This window comes from Miscanthus floridulus, chromosome 1 (assembly GCF_019320115.1).
Source record: "Miscanthus floridulus cultivar M001 chromosome 1, ASM1932011v1, whole genome shotgun sequence".
NCBI classification, from domain to species: Eukaryota; Viridiplantae; Streptophyta; class Magnoliopsida; order Poales; family Poaceae; genus Miscanthus; species Miscanthus floridulus.
Genome location: NC_089580.1, coordinates 35,952,237 through 35,967,978, shown reverse-complemented (window position 1 = coordinate 35,967,978; position 15,742 = coordinate 35,952,237). Strand labels below are relative to the sequence as shown.

General features: G+C 45.1%; 1 pseudogene; it reads left to right on the top strand.

Annotated features, from left to right (window-relative positions):
- Window positions 1–3,655: 3,655 nt before the first annotated feature.
- On the top strand, window positions 3,656–14,744 carry LOC136454645 (uncharacterized; annotated as a pseudogene).
- The last annotated feature ends 998 nt before the right edge of the window (window positions 14,745–15,742 follow it).

Sequence of the window (15,742 nt, the reverse complement as noted above, 5' to 3'; positions counted from 1 at the left end):
TTACACGGCTATATTAGAACATGCTGGCTCCACGTAGGAATATTCTTTTATTCTTTGTTTCCCTTTTATCCTTGAGGTTGGCCCAGATGTGTGTCCACTATCCTTGATATATCATTTTTGTCCCTGTCATGAACTATTGGTCCACTATGCAAGTATGTAATCATGTTTATGCTCATGCTAGACTCTTATACCTTGCCCTCCTTTAGGAAAATATAAATAATGATACCATGAATACTTTCGGGTGAAATGCTACAACGATAGATCCGTGCGCTTGCGGATATTTTCTATAATCGTTAAGAACTATCATAGTTGGTGTTTCTTGGCAGTGTTCTAAGATTAACTCAATCTTAGTAATGGTGTTAAGAAATACCAACATGCATTTCTAGCATCGTTGCCGATGATGGACTTAAAACCTCATCACTTGGTGATTGCGCTAAGAAATGCCAACAGCATTTCTAGCCCCGCTGCCGGGGAGGGCATAGGTTGAAAGAATCTAACATGACATGAACAATGATCACATGCAAGTAATGGTAGCCATAGTTTATGCAGGCTAATTCTACTTGTTTTCTTCCTATTGTGGATGAAAACAGGATAGTGTATGAGTGGTTTTGATCTACCGAACAACTACACCGATAATCTAGAGGCACTCCTATGGAAGAACATGTCTTGTACCGCTTCTTCTTCTACTACTCCACCGGTAGTCCCACCAGTCACCCCTGTACCATCTGCTACTATCATCATGGCCAAGTCACTCCGTGACTACTCCACCCCCGCTATTGCCAACATGCCCATTAGGCCCGCTATCCACATGGGCACCAGAAACTTTGAGCTCTGGACTGGCCTCATTACAATGGTGCAGGCAAACCAGTTCTATGCGGGAAATTTCAAACTTCCAACAAAACTCAATGGAATCCATCCCCGAGATATGGGAAAGGCTGCAGGATTACATCCAAGCCTGCTCACACCATGGAATGGAGGACTGGCTTGTTCTCTAGAACTTCTATGAGGGGCTCACACCCATGTCGAAGGGGCATGTAGATGCCACTGCTGGAGGGGCATTCCTTTCCCTCATTGTCGCTAATGCCACGGCACTCATCGAGAAGATGGTGGCAAACCAGAGCTGGGGAGAGTGTTGACATTTCTTAACATCACTCTTAACTAAGTTGCCATCCCTAGCATGATGCCAGAAATGCATTGTTGGTAATTATGAGAACACTTGTAAACTATATATAAGGTATCTACAAGCGCACAGATAATATACCATTGTAGCATTTTACCCGAGAGTATACCGAGTATCGTTATTTATATTTTATCTACAAGGAGGAGCTATGGGGTTGTGTTGGCATAGAGATATTGACAAATATGTATATTTATGATAAAACCACTCTCATGCTATAGCAGGGGTAAGTCAAGTGATAAATAAATGATAAGTGTAAGATAATAATGGTGTTCCAAAGATTGAAATAGATACTCAAAAAATGTAGTAAGGCTAAGCAGGAGATTCGTCAAGAGCAAAAGATTCCTAAGTCATTACTTATCTACTAAGTCTTTTGTACACCCAAGTATATACACTCTCATCTATAGTATAATTAACTTTGTATATATGCATAAGGAACATTACTAAGGAAGATTAAGAACAGAGCTTGTCTTCCTTTGCAATCACGTTCTATGTGCTCTACAAACAGGGAGTGGACTACAAAGGACTCAACAGGAGTGTCACATCCACGATCTACCACATGACCCAGAGTGCATAATGCATCCGCAGGTAAACAATATCTAAGCACCATGCTTACATAATGTTGACCACTTAACTCACTCGAGTACCGAGCGAAGAGCTTTGCGAACATATGCATGTATTCATCATCAATCATAACTATATCAAGCATATTACTAGAGCAAACTAGGAACATAATAAATAGCAACATAATATTGAAGTAGCACAGTCATAAATAAAAGAGATACAATGGCTATACCAGTCTCCAGATGGCAGATCTAGAATCCTGAGAGATAGCCCAAACTCTACTTAAATCTTGCTAGATAGCCTGTACTAGAAACTTGAAGAATTGGAGCTCTATTCTCTTCTCTCTGAAAACCCTAATTTTTGGTCTGATCTTGACTTATGGTAGCATGCTCTGGAGGGGGTAGGGGCTGGTTATATAGGCCGGAGCGTCCAGCGTGAGCCCTTGGATCAAACTGACTTAAAGGACGGCGTAGATGCATCCTAGGAGGCGATGGAAAACTGACTTTTGAAGGAGGCTAATAGGTGGGTCCCCTAGGGGCTGGGTGACCTCTAGGTGGGGTCAGCCGGCCCCACCTAGCAGTGGCTTGGCCCCCGCTTCGGTGTGGAGTCCTCTTGAGTCCTTTGGAACCTTCTGGAGTTGATTTCGCTACGGATAAGTATGATTTTATTTGACGATTTGATCCTCCTTGACGATTTTATGAAATAACCCTGCTGAAAATATAAATTCACCAAAACTCGTGGAAATTGTTAGTTTAAACCCCTAAGTCTATATTGGTGATCCTTTTTATGCATTTATTCATGTTATGTTGATGGTTTATGATGGATGGTAACTACCATCAACAGAGAGGAACGAAAACAACAAAAAGGCATGCATACCATGAAGGAGGCGGATATGCTTGTCGCAAAAATAGATTTGTTATTATCAAGACTGAACAAGAGGACCCACAAAAAGGAAGCAATGAAGGCCACCGTTTAGGCCACAGACTCGTAAATGACTTGCGAAGTCTATGGTGAGGTCAGACATTCAGGGAGCAACTGCCCCGAAACCTGTGAAGACGCCGCATACATCGACAATGGGTTCTAACAAGGTAACAATAACGAGTGGAAGAACCAGTCCCACCCGCAAGGAGGTAATTCGAACTTCAACTCAAATTTTAATTTGAATCAACCTTCCTTGAAAGACTTGGTCCTAGGCCAAGCTAAAATAAATGAAAATCTTACTAAAAAGCTAACTTATAATGACAAAATGCTAGAAAATATTAACTTTAAAATAGAAGGTTTATCTTCCTCTGTTAAAAATCAATTGAGCTTTAAAAAATGATTGAAACAAAATTAGCTCAAATTGCTGCTTCTATTCCTGTTAATAATAAAGGAAAGATCCTGGGGCAACCCGAGAATTCTCTTGAAAAAGTTAATGAGGTGACCACGAGGGGAGGTAAGTACACTCATGATCCACCAAACCCTAACCATAAAACAGGAAAAGCACAAGGGCAATAGGAGGACAGACCTTCATCATCAACAAAAACACAAAAAGATCAAGAAGAAGATGAGGAAATGGCACCGTAAGATTTTGTTGACACAAGCTACTTGCCGTTTCCCACACGAAAAAGAAAGCAAGCCATGGATGAGCAATTTGCTCGCTTTGTGGAGATGATAGAAAAGATACATGTGAGCATCCCATTAATGGATGTCTTACATGTACCTTCTTACGCAAAGTACATCAAAGACATCATCAACAACAAATAACCATTGCCATCTATGGAGGTCGCCAAGCTGACGGAAGAGTGTAGCGCAGCTATACTCAACCATCTACCTGAGAAGAAGAAAGACCTTGGGTGCCCCATGATCACATGCTCCATTGGTACCTAGTAGTTTGATCATGCCTTGTGTGACCTAGGGGCTAGCATCAGCGTGATGCCCAAAGTCATGTTCGACAAGCTGAACTTCGCCCACCTCGCACCTACACCGATGATGCTCCAGCTGGCCGACTCCACGGACCGCTATCCAGCTAGGATCGCTAAAGATATCCTAGTGAAAATCCGAGGATACTTTGTCCCAATTGATTTCATGGTGCTAGACATGGAAACTACGAAAGAATCACCCCTCATCCTTGGGCGACCTTTCCTTAGCACCGTGGGAGCTCGAATTGATGTTGGAGCTAGAGAAATCTGCTTCAACATCAACGGCAAAGAAGAAAAGTTTGACTTTCAGCCTAGGCAGGAGCAATGCTCCATGATAAGAATCAAGTACAGGCCGAATCCACAAGGCATAAGGGAGGTCGAAATACAGCCTCAACTGGTGGACAGCCTTGTCAAGAAAAATAAAGAAAACAAAAAGAGGCTGGAGCCAAAGAAGAACAACATAAAACAAATAGAAGAAAAGCCAAAGGTTGTTCCCACACCACCAAAGAAGGAAAAGGTGTGGAAACAAAAACAAGAAGCTCCATAGTCCACCACCACACCACCAAAAACCAACAAAATGGCGTGGAAACCAAAGAAGGTGCACAGATGTCCCATCGTTAAGAAAAAAGTGAAAGGAGATGAGTCCTGCTCATTAGACTTTAAACAATGAGCCCTTGCCGAAGGGTAGACAAAATAAAACTATGTGCAATAAATGCAATAAAGCTACCTCAAAGTCATCACCAAGCAACTGACCTAGAGCTAGCTTGGGGGAGGACCCCCACAGAGGTACCTTGTATCTTTTAATTTTTGCATTAATTTTCTACATCTATTTATTTATTTGCATATAAAAATCTAACAAATCAAAAATACCAAAAAAATAAAATATGATAAAAATACCAAAAATATTTATTCCACTCTTATATGTGTTTAAGGAATGTTTAGTTTCTAGTTGCTCTATCTATAATTCATCTGTGCCTAGGTTATAACTTAGTATTCCCCAATATTTAAGTTTGTTGGCTAAAAATATCAGATCCTAAAACTTGAAAACTTGTGGATTTACAAATGCATGCTCCTTTTCTAAGTTATTGCGAGTTATGATATGGTACAAATAGAATTTGCTATGACTTTGTTCTAAGAGAAACTTGACATCCGTAGATTTCATTTTCAAAAATGCTAAAATCAAAAGTTTCTCAATGATTATGAATACCTACCAAGGCCATATGACATGATATTCAAACTCAAACCTTAGTCATATGCTACTTGTTTGAGCATTGAGCTTTGTCAAATTGTTGTGACTCTAGTTGAGATTCTTGTCATGCACCCATGATTAAGACACACGTACACCCACAAATAAAATTGCTGACTGTTATACTGAGAGTTACGCAAAAACATGCTTTTTCCGTGAACCAAAATAATTACTCCATTCACTTTATCACATGTCCCTCTCTCAAAATTTTCATATGCCAAAAAGAATAGTATGGGTTATGCTAAAAAATCCATGCCAAAAGGCATGAGAGAAAAAAAATGCATGCCAAAGAGCAAGAAGAAAAGAAAAGAAAAAGAAAGAAAGAAATAAAGATAGCCCATACTTTCAAATAAAGGCATTCATCCAAAAGAGAGAGAGTCATGATTCAAAGCAGTACCAAAAATATTTAGAATTAGGAAGTTATGAAAAATTCCACACACTTGCACGTCTTGATCAAAGTGTATGACTTGCATCTCCTTGAGGTCTGGTTTTTGACTTAGCAAAATATGTGATGCTAGTATGCCCCATTTCATACCTACCCAAAAACTCCACTCAAAAAGACTTTAGTGGTAGGATGTGAAAAGAAGGCAAAATATCAAATACCTTGGTGAGGTTTCATACACATTGAGTGATCGAGAGAATCATTTCAGGAACTTACTTTTGTTTTGCAAAATTCATAAAACCTCTGGATAGATGGTTAATCAAGGAATGAATGATTGGTGATTCTGTTATAACCATTCTATCTTGTAACCGTCCAAGAACTTGGAAAAGCTATATGCCCCACAGGGATCAAGGTAAAGGGTGGATAAAATGCTAACTTATTTAAATTGTGGAAGAATACTTTGTTATAGACATGGCACTTGTGAATTGTATCGGCATAGAAGCAACTCCTGATCAACAACCAAGTACTTAGCTATTTGCTCGGGATGAGCAAAGGTTAAGCTTGGGGGATTTGTTGGTGGTCACTAACGACCAAATCCGACCGCCAATTATAGTCCAAAATAGGAGAAATAAACATACTTTTGACACATATGCCTTTACTATTAACATAGTTTCACTTGTATTGCAAGATTACTATTTTGTAGGACTTATATTGGAATACAGTGGAAAATGATCAAAATACGCAAAAGAGAAAGCGTAATGCAGATTCTATATTCAAGAAGAAAGCAAAGGCCCACTCCAATGAAGAATCTGGGCCGAGCACCGACGTGGAAGGGGCCCAGGCCCACCCAGGAATCGACCACACGAAGGCGATCGTGGGGTGGGCCCACCAGGGTGGGGAGCACCAGGGGTGCGACTGCACCCTAGCCACTGCCATCTGGGCCCGTCTTCCACTGACTGATGCATGGCGGCATGCTATGGTGGTTCCCGGGTGTTTCCCAATTTTTCAAGGCCAAACCGACCATGTTGCCACTATAAATTGGGGGGTAGAGCTCATGTTCAATGCACACCTCATTTGGAGCCTCTACCTCACTACTCATCTCCTGTACTCTTTTAGTTTTAGTAGTAGTTTTGTTAGCAAGGCAAGAGCTACTTGGAGAGCTTGTCTCCTTAGAAGAAAAGCAACACTTGGTATGAATAATACTATGAAGAGTTCTTCCATAGTCATGCTCTCATATCATTTATATAGTAGTGCATATGAACTAGAGTATAGTTTTCATGTTATAACCATGATATATGAACTAGCATATAGTTTGTGTGTTATGATCTTAACATGTCCAACTTTATGCTTAATCATCCATATGAATTGTATGAGTAGAAGTAGAACTAGGGTTGAGGTGGCGGTTCGTCGTTCCTTCGGGTTTGCCTATATTCTTGCTTGTCAATCCATAGGGTTAGAGTCCTAGAGGATATAGGTAGTTTCTTTGTACATGAGTGTGGTGCTCAGGTGCACGGGAACCTTCAGATATCACGGTATCCCAAGGCTAAGGTGTAGGCGACAAGTGGTGACAGCCCTGTCCGTCCCTTGTAATCCCCCACATTTGGGTATTGTATATGAGTCTTAAAGTCTCTCGATCTTGCTGGGAGGCCAGTGCTCAGAGATCTCCCCGTCCATCTTAAACTTAGCTCTAACTCTAATCATATAACTTGTATGATCATTAACTGTTCTTTACATGGGTATATTAGAATATGTTGGCTCCACGTAGGAATATTCTTTTATTCTTTATTTTCCTTCTATCCTTGAGGTTAGCCCAGATGTGTTTCTACTATCCTTGATATACCATTTTTACCCCTATCATGAACTATTGGTCCACTATGCAAGTATATAATCATGTTTATGCTCATGCTAGACTCTTATACCTTGCCATCCTTTGGGAAAATATAAATAACGATACCCTAAATACTTCCGGGTGAAATGCTATAACGATAGATCCATGCGCTTGTGGATATTTTCTGTAATCGTTAAGAACTATCGTAGTTGGTGTTTCTCGGTGGCGTTGCTAAGATTAACTCAATCTTAGTAATGGTGTTAAGAAATAGCAATAGGCATTTCTGGTGTTGTTGCCGGTGATGGACTTAAAACCTCCTTACTTGGTGATTACGCTAAGAAATGCCAACACATATGACTTGATTGAGAAACATACTAGCTTTTAACCAAGACAAAAACAAGTAAAAAGCATGTACAAAGCCAATATATATTCTCAAAAGATTGGCTATCAGCTAAATAGCCGATTCCAGTGAAAGGTCATAGCATGCAACCGCTCACCCATTAGATGTGTATAAACCTATATGCCTATCAGATCTAATCTACTACCTTTAGCAGTGGGGGTTAGACCTAACCTATGCAGTTATAATAAACATAACAAATTAAACCTTCAAAGCATACAAATCTATAAACGCTTAACGAGATTGTGGGAATATGCTATGATCATGAAAGCATGGGTGATCGGCTAAATAGCCAATGCAGACATAGCATGCAGCCGAAGGCTATGCTTGGCCATAAGCAAAGCTTACTACTTGACGATTTCTGATCTATGATGCTATCAGTGGGGGTCAGACCAAACTGATGCAGCCATAAAAGCACTTCTAGACCAGATCTCATCAACTAGCAAGCCTTACCTAGGGCTAAACATGCCTTGACCACATTCTATCTTCGATCAAGATTGGAATAGAGCAGCTAGACTAGCAAGAACCATCATCAGTGTAGTATGTGAACAATGTAACGTGATAAGATGACGATTCAAAAAGATACAAAGCCAATCTATCTCGATCTTAATCGGGCAAGGGGTTCGAATCAAAATTCATACGAGATCAGACTTAATCAAGGGTAGCCATGCAGATTTTGATAAGAACCAAGGATAACTATCAGCAGTTGCAAGAGATCAGACTTAACCAAGGGCAGCCTAACAATTAACTGACGATAACTAACTTATACAAAGCTTGCAAGAGGTCAGACCTAACCGATGTAGCCTTACAAACAAGGTATAAGTCATGACGGATACTCATAGACAAACCGAAGGTCAGACCTAACCGATGCAGCCCACTCGCCGAAGAACTCATCAAAATCTACTGTATTCCTACTCCTAAGGGGTGGTGTGAGCCAAAAAGTAAAGGTACTGGTTTGTATTGATCGTTGGAGATGTTTATTACAATAGCCGAGGTTTAGTATTTATACTCGTGGCTTGACTATGAGTCCTAGTCGAACAAGACTGATTACAAACTTAGAAAAGAAAATAAAAACTTCCTAATTTAAGATAACCTAGGCTCCAATCTTTCCCTTCTATGGAGCCTGATGCGTCTTCTTGTTTCGTGCCTTGTCGCTCTTGCCAACGGGGTCTATTCCCCTGATATGATGACATCATCTTGATGGCAACTCGGTTAGCTAATCTTGTTGAATATTTTGGCTTTCCCTTGATAGATTCAGACCTCGGGGCCCTTTCACTTCGAACCAAATTTTGGTGTCAACAAGGCAACCCAAAGTGAACGCCTCCCCACCGTATCACTCCAAGCATATTTATAGCCACTAAGGACACTCAAGGCACACACACGCGTTCATTCACATTTACTAACCGCTTGGAAAACCCCATAGAGTAGGTGAAGCGATCGGAAGGAAGGTGGAACGATGGTTGCCCACACAACGTCGTGAACCAAGTAAGTTGCGCACATCCCCACTCTTTTCCATATCATTTCCACTTACGTGCCTGCGTTCCACGGCACACGACTGCTTGTGAGTGGGCACCATTATGCCACATCATGACCGAGGAGGCCAACCACCCCTCAAGATCGTGCGCAGAACGACCCACCATGACCACAACCCCGCGTCATGCTTAGGAAACCCACTCTTGGGTCGATCCTTAGAAGGGCTCGAGGCCACAAAAGGGATAGGGGCAGAGAGGAGATGGGCCCCTGTGGCTCTAATTGATGGTACGGAGCCACATGACCATCTCTCTCTGTGTCTAAGTCATCTGCTTCGAAGTCGCCCGGGTTGACCCCCTCTAGGGTAGGCATCTTGCCCTCTGGCTGCTACAGAGGCGGTCAGGGACCAACGGGCTTGACGGTCAATGATTTATGGGATGTCTCTCGATGAGGCACAATCAAACTTCACGTTGATTGGGGAGGATATCGGGTCCCACTCAGATTACCCATCGACCCTGACGAGGCACACCGCTCCGACCGTGTGGCTACGGTGGACATGCCTCTCCCCATGTGGGGCAAAACTAAACTTGCCTACAATAGGGCATCATGACCCCTCGAGGTCGGTAGGGACATCGAGAAGAAGAGGAGTTAGGTCCCTCCCTGACCCCATAAAGGGGTCGAGGCCAAGCCACGACCAAAACTCCTCCCGGTATCTCTGGGTCTAATGACATAGGGCTAGCTTCGAAGGCTCACAAACTGTTAGAGGTCCACGACCTCTCCAGGAGAGATCAATGAGGCAGACAGCCAGGGTAACATAGTAGAGTCTTCCTCGTGAAGCAATGTGGGGCCCAAAGCATGATCATGGCTCGGTCACGTATAAAAAATAAAAGGTCCAAGACCCATGAGCCAATGCACGGTCATAGAAAACCTCACGAACATGCTAAAGAAGGTCGAGGATACGTTTCCTCACATCAAGCCGAAAGCCGCGACCCCAATTCTGTGACCCGAGGGCTCACGACAGGTGTAAAAGGAAATCCAAGCATACAAAAAAGAATGTTCTTTTCGCTTAAATCCCTAGAAGTACAAGAATGGTCGAGCTACTTGAAAAGGTACTAAGCCACGGTGCTGCCACCTAGGTGGTGGTGGCAGGGTCCCTAGAGGCACCTGATACAAGTGCAGAAGGAAGAAGACGAGAAATCGCTTCCCTTCCCTTCTCGTAGCACTACAACCTCTGGGGCGAAAGGTGCAGGGAGGAAAGGACGGGGGTGGGACAAAGCCCGCAGGCCACCACCATCATGCTTCGGAAGGCATGATGGAGACACTAAGGGACGGCAACACCTCCCCTGAACCTCAGACAGCCCCCAAGGGCGGCCTGTAGGCTCCAGGAGGAGCTGGTTGTAGTCCTTTGTGCTCGTGTTTCAGCGAACCCAAACCTACGGGTTCGAGGGTGTGCAAGAATCATGAGGGCCTATGGTTGGCCTGAATACTGCCTCAATCCTCCCCCGCTCGCAAGTCCCCTTCTAGCACCAATTGTTGAAGGGGCGATACTGGCTTTGGCCAACACAAACGACCCGTAGAGGGACGTATGATGGGAGCCACGTGGCTCTCCTCGAACTTCTCTCTCCCTTTTCCTCACTCTCTCGGTAGGAAAGTAGAGAGCGATTTGTAGTTACGGCCATGAGTGCCTCGAACGGTAGAAGGGTCCCCATTTATAGGCCAGGGATGGACTGAGCGGCCTAAAGCCCCCACACCATGTGGCGAACCACGGGAGGCCACAGCCAATGTTAGATGCCCACATGAGGTCAAGGAAATTGAGACCTTCCCAGAGGCAAGGCTAATACATCATCAACGAGACCACTCGGTCTCGCCTGGGTCACGAACCCCGACACACAGCACACTGACACGGCAGGGCTCAACGGTCACATACCACATCATCAGGGCATCCTGACGAGGTAGAGCACAACAGCCACCTACCGCATTGAACGCACCAGCCCGCAAGGGGTCGAGCGACGAAGCTCGAACAAGCCGTGAACTACGAACCCGCATTCGATATCCACGCAACACAGCGCTTTCACCATCACTTCGTGATCGCAGAAATGCTCGGGGGCTACTGTCGGGGTCATAACCCTAGGGTGTCTCAAGGCACCGATTAGTTAGTTGGCCAAGCGGCCCATGAGACATTGGATAGCAAAAGCCTGAACGACTGAGGCCTAGCTAAGCCAAGTAAACCAGGCTTGACGCTAAGGTCAGGGTCGGCCATGACCCCTTCCTCCTACCTAAGCCACACGGCGCTCAATGGGCGCACGACCTCTCCCCCGTCCCAACCCCTAGGAGGAACGGGGAGAGGTCGAGCACAGCCAGGCACGCCCGTTCTCACAAGGGTAGGCATGCCACTCTGTCCCGCAAGGACCGAGGGGATAGCGGTCACCTCGATCCAGTCAGACGCCATCCCTGCGCCACGCAGCTCAGACAAGACAACACCGCCCAAGGCGGTGACGACCGGTACGATAACCACCGGCCAAATATGGCCCGATAAGACGCATGTACGACTCCACCCACTACGAGATGGGATCCACGACGAAGGCCTTGACTTAGAGGCCATCCAGACCGGCGAGAGCCACGACCCCAACGATCGGGATCGTGGCCCTCAGCTCCACAAGCTAACGAGGCAATCAACGACTTGGGGGTAGCTAACAACTCCAGTACGACGCCCCAGAAAACCAGAAGATGATGACGAAGACCACGACGGAGATCACGTCACACAGGACGGCTGGCGAACCACCACCGTGCCTACACTACTGCCACGGTCGGCACAGTAGCACCACATCATACCATGCCACGACGTGGCCACAAGACCATGACGACAACCACGCCTAGACATGCTCCACAAGATGGCGTAGCTTGCAAGCCAAGTTAGCTAGGACCTCCCTCAGGTTCACGACCCTTCGGTCGGGAGAACCTACTGCTTTGTACAAGCCCTGGCCCTAAACTCTATATAAGGGCAGTCAGGGCACCATCCAACTCTCATTCATTCGTTTTTACACAGTAGAAGGGCTCTTGAAGCTTTCCTTCGGGCAACCCGTTTCCTAGCTCTAGATCTTCTATCTCTTCCACCATTCTTGCACCCCGCATTATAAGAACTTCAGAACATTCAAGCGAGAAACACGCACTCGATCATCTCTGAAACTGGACGTAGGGCTCCGGCCTAAACCAGTATAAATCCTCGTGTCTTTTGGATGCTACCATCGTCTTCCTAGAGCAGTGTGGCAATCGTATAAATTTACTAGTCCGGTTTACAAAACACCGACAAGTATTGTTAGATTTTTTTCAGCTAATCAGCAGAGAAGCCAGACTGAACCTGCCTGCTTGCTATTGGCTTAAAGTATTGTGACCAAACTGAACCTAAAGCTAATTATAAGTTTTTGTTGCGAACATCATGTTTAAAAGTATTATTTTTTGGTGGTGAGTACAAACACACGTTGAAACTTGAATTATCAGACATTATTTTGTACCCGTTTCGCGCACGGACATATGTACCTGAAAGCAAATTTTTTAAATTTTATCTTACTTTGTATTTTACCGTAGCATTAGCACATGCACACTACTAGTAATGATAGTTAAACTTTATTCACCTTCGTGCCAAAATGATAAACATATTTTATATAAGGAAAAGTTAAAAGTTGACCATTTTGATAATAAACAAATAGTCACATTATATAAAATTTAGGACATAATATAACTTAAATTAATTTTTTTTTATTTAAAGCATCTCTAAGCTGATATTGATTGTTTAGGAAAAAAATACATCAAAATCTATTTTGTAAGGCTTTTTCCTAATCAAAATATGTTTATCGTTCCATGTTCCTATCAATTGTTTCTCGGGAAACTGGATTAAATAAGTTAGATAAATTTGACTTAGCAGTGACCTGTAATTTGTAAGCGCGGAATTAGATTTTTTGGGCTAAAAAATGTTTTCCCAAAATCGCAAACAGTAATATTGGCCTGTGTTTGAATTCACACGCATGCGAACCCGGTGGCCGAAACAAAAACGACCTCGTTCGTTGGCCCAAAAAACGTACAGTCGTCGGTACAACATGCACCGAGTCCACTAGTCCCACGATCCTCCTGAACCCGCATCGGCGCACCCGAAGTCCCCAACAAGGCAACAAACAACGTGCGGCGGCGTTCATCGCTTCTCCGATCCGGCGAGTCGAGGTCGAGTTGCGCGCCGGTTCCCGGCCGTCTCCTTGCTGTCTTCCCACAAATTCCATCTCAATCTGGTCTCCTCAAACCAGCAACACCGATCTAGCCCTACCCCACTCGCCTTCCTCCCGTACGTATCCTCCACTAGCGCGCGGCGCGTCAGCCATGGCTGCGGCACGTCGTCCCCCTCCTGTCTACGTACTCAACCACGACTTGCTCGTGGGCAACAGCCAAGCCGGCAAGGGAGGCGAAGGGTGGGCTGATCCCAACGTGAATGTGGGCAACGGCAAACTTACCGGCAAGGCAGAGGAAGGGTGGACTAACGTCGAGATCGCTCGCAGGGAGGCTTACGGATGCGGGCACAACATGCGGCAGGCGCTGAATGGCCTCAGTCTCTGCGTGCGCCTCGGCGACGACCCGCTTGTCACCTCCACATTGGGCATCCGCATCAGCCGCGATGCGCGTGAGAGATTCATCTCGGAGCTTGGGCTCGCCTCCCTCGACGAGGAGGAGGAGGAGGAGTTGCATGCCGTGGTCCGCATCATGATGCAGGAGCAGGACCTTTTGATCATTGTCCTGTTGCTCTAGCGCAACTTTCGCAGGCTGTCCTACTACCTCGTCTACGACCGCAGCGACGCATCCCTCTCCATGGTCAGCTGTGTGCCAGATCCCCTCAAAGTCATCGATATGTTTAGGCCCTTCCCCAAGCGCACCTCCGACGGCGCTTACGAGCTGTTCTTCTTGGCTTGTGAGCGTGATGATGGCCGGCTGCCCCTGGCTTCGGACACGGATCCGCCGCCCTTTCTCTGCGTGTTCTCTCCGGTGACTGGGACGAACCGAACCTGTGCGTGGGAGATAAGGAGGACACTGAGGTGGAACGTGCCGGTTAGCGTCTTCGAAAGATTCAGGATGGACGCAACCTTCTCTTTTCAAGGCAAGGGCTTCTGGGCCGATCTCTCGCAAGTCCTCATCTACTGCGACCTGCACACCGCCAGTGACGACTCTGCCGTGGATTTCGGCTGCATCGACTTGCCTGGCGAGTGCCAGCTTAACTTGAAGGAGTTGTTGGACTGCCCTCTGGCCTCTGCCGATGAAGAAGGTGACCCGGACCATAGCCTGCGTCGGGGACTCCATCTGCTTCGTCCGCATTCATCGAGGCAAGCACCATGCTGATGACTCGGTGACGATGTGGACTTTGGAACTGCCTGGGGGGCAGTGGAAGAACGAGGCAAGGTTTCCTGTCAGAGAGCTCTGGAGGTTCGACGGCTTCAAGGAGGCGGGGTTGCCGGAGGCGAAGGTGGGGTACCCTCTCCTCACGGCGGATGGTGCCCTCTGCCTTGTGGTGACTGGCCAGTTCTTGGGATACTCTTATTCAGATGTTTCTTCGGTGGATCACATTTGCACCTTTGATGTTCGCAACAAGAGGCTCCTATGGCATGGGTCTGTTCACGACCACGCTTTCACTGAGACAGTTGCCTTCCCTCCGGGTTTCTTCCAAAGGAAGCATGGTTCACACAAGAGGAAGCTTGATGAACTCCATCCTGCAGCAGGGCCTGGCTTTGCCGCCAGGGAGTAATTAAGGTTGTTGTTCTACTACCACACTTTCATTTTGATCTTTGCGGTTCATGCTTGGGCCCAGTTTAGTTCCCAAAAATTTTGCAAAATTTTTCACATTTTCCGTCACATCGAATCTTTAGACGCATACATGAAGTATTAAATATAAATAAAAAATAAAACTAATTACACAGTTTAGACGAAATCCACGAGACGAATCTTTTAAGCCTAATTAGACTATGATTGGACACTATTTACCAAATAACAACGAAAATGCTACAGTGTCCATTTTGCCAAAAATTTTGGAACTAAACTGGCCCTTGCTGAGTTTGTGAGCTGCTTCTCTGTATATCGATCGTATAGCTACATAACATGGCATGGCTAGCAGCTTAGCACTATCATCTAATTCCTGTCTTGTTTTGTTTTGCAGCAATGACTGACCGAGTCAGGGAGCATGATGACAGGCGTCAAGGCAAAAGTCGCGTGTCTTCTGCTGGATCCGAGTTTGTTGAGACCGTATATAGACACTCTAAAAATTCTTCAACCACTATTGTATGGTGGCCGGGAGCAATCAGAAATTGGTCCGACTACACTAGCAATAAAGAAGAAAATACTGAACTACACTACAAATGAGGCTCTTTCTGCGTTGTATTTCTGTCTCGTTAAAGGCCCCTGACTTGCTTCTTCAAATTTAGTAAGGATATAAACAGTACCCTAAAGTAACTCAGGCTAATCAAACTACGTGTCTTTTCTAAATAATTTCACTCTTGTTAACTGCAGCTGCCTTCGATCTTATTGGAGCAGATTAAAGATACCAGTCTACAATAGTGTTTTCATAGCTCATGTAGTCATTATTTCTTCAGCCATTAGGGACCACGCCCATTAAACTACGGTAATGCTCGAGTCAGGACGTCTGTACGCTCGGACGCTGGCTTTATGGGTCTGTGGACCATCTGGCCTGCTTCTCCTCACAGTCCATTTAAAAATAACAAACGCAGTTTTCTTCCTCCTTGCCCAGTC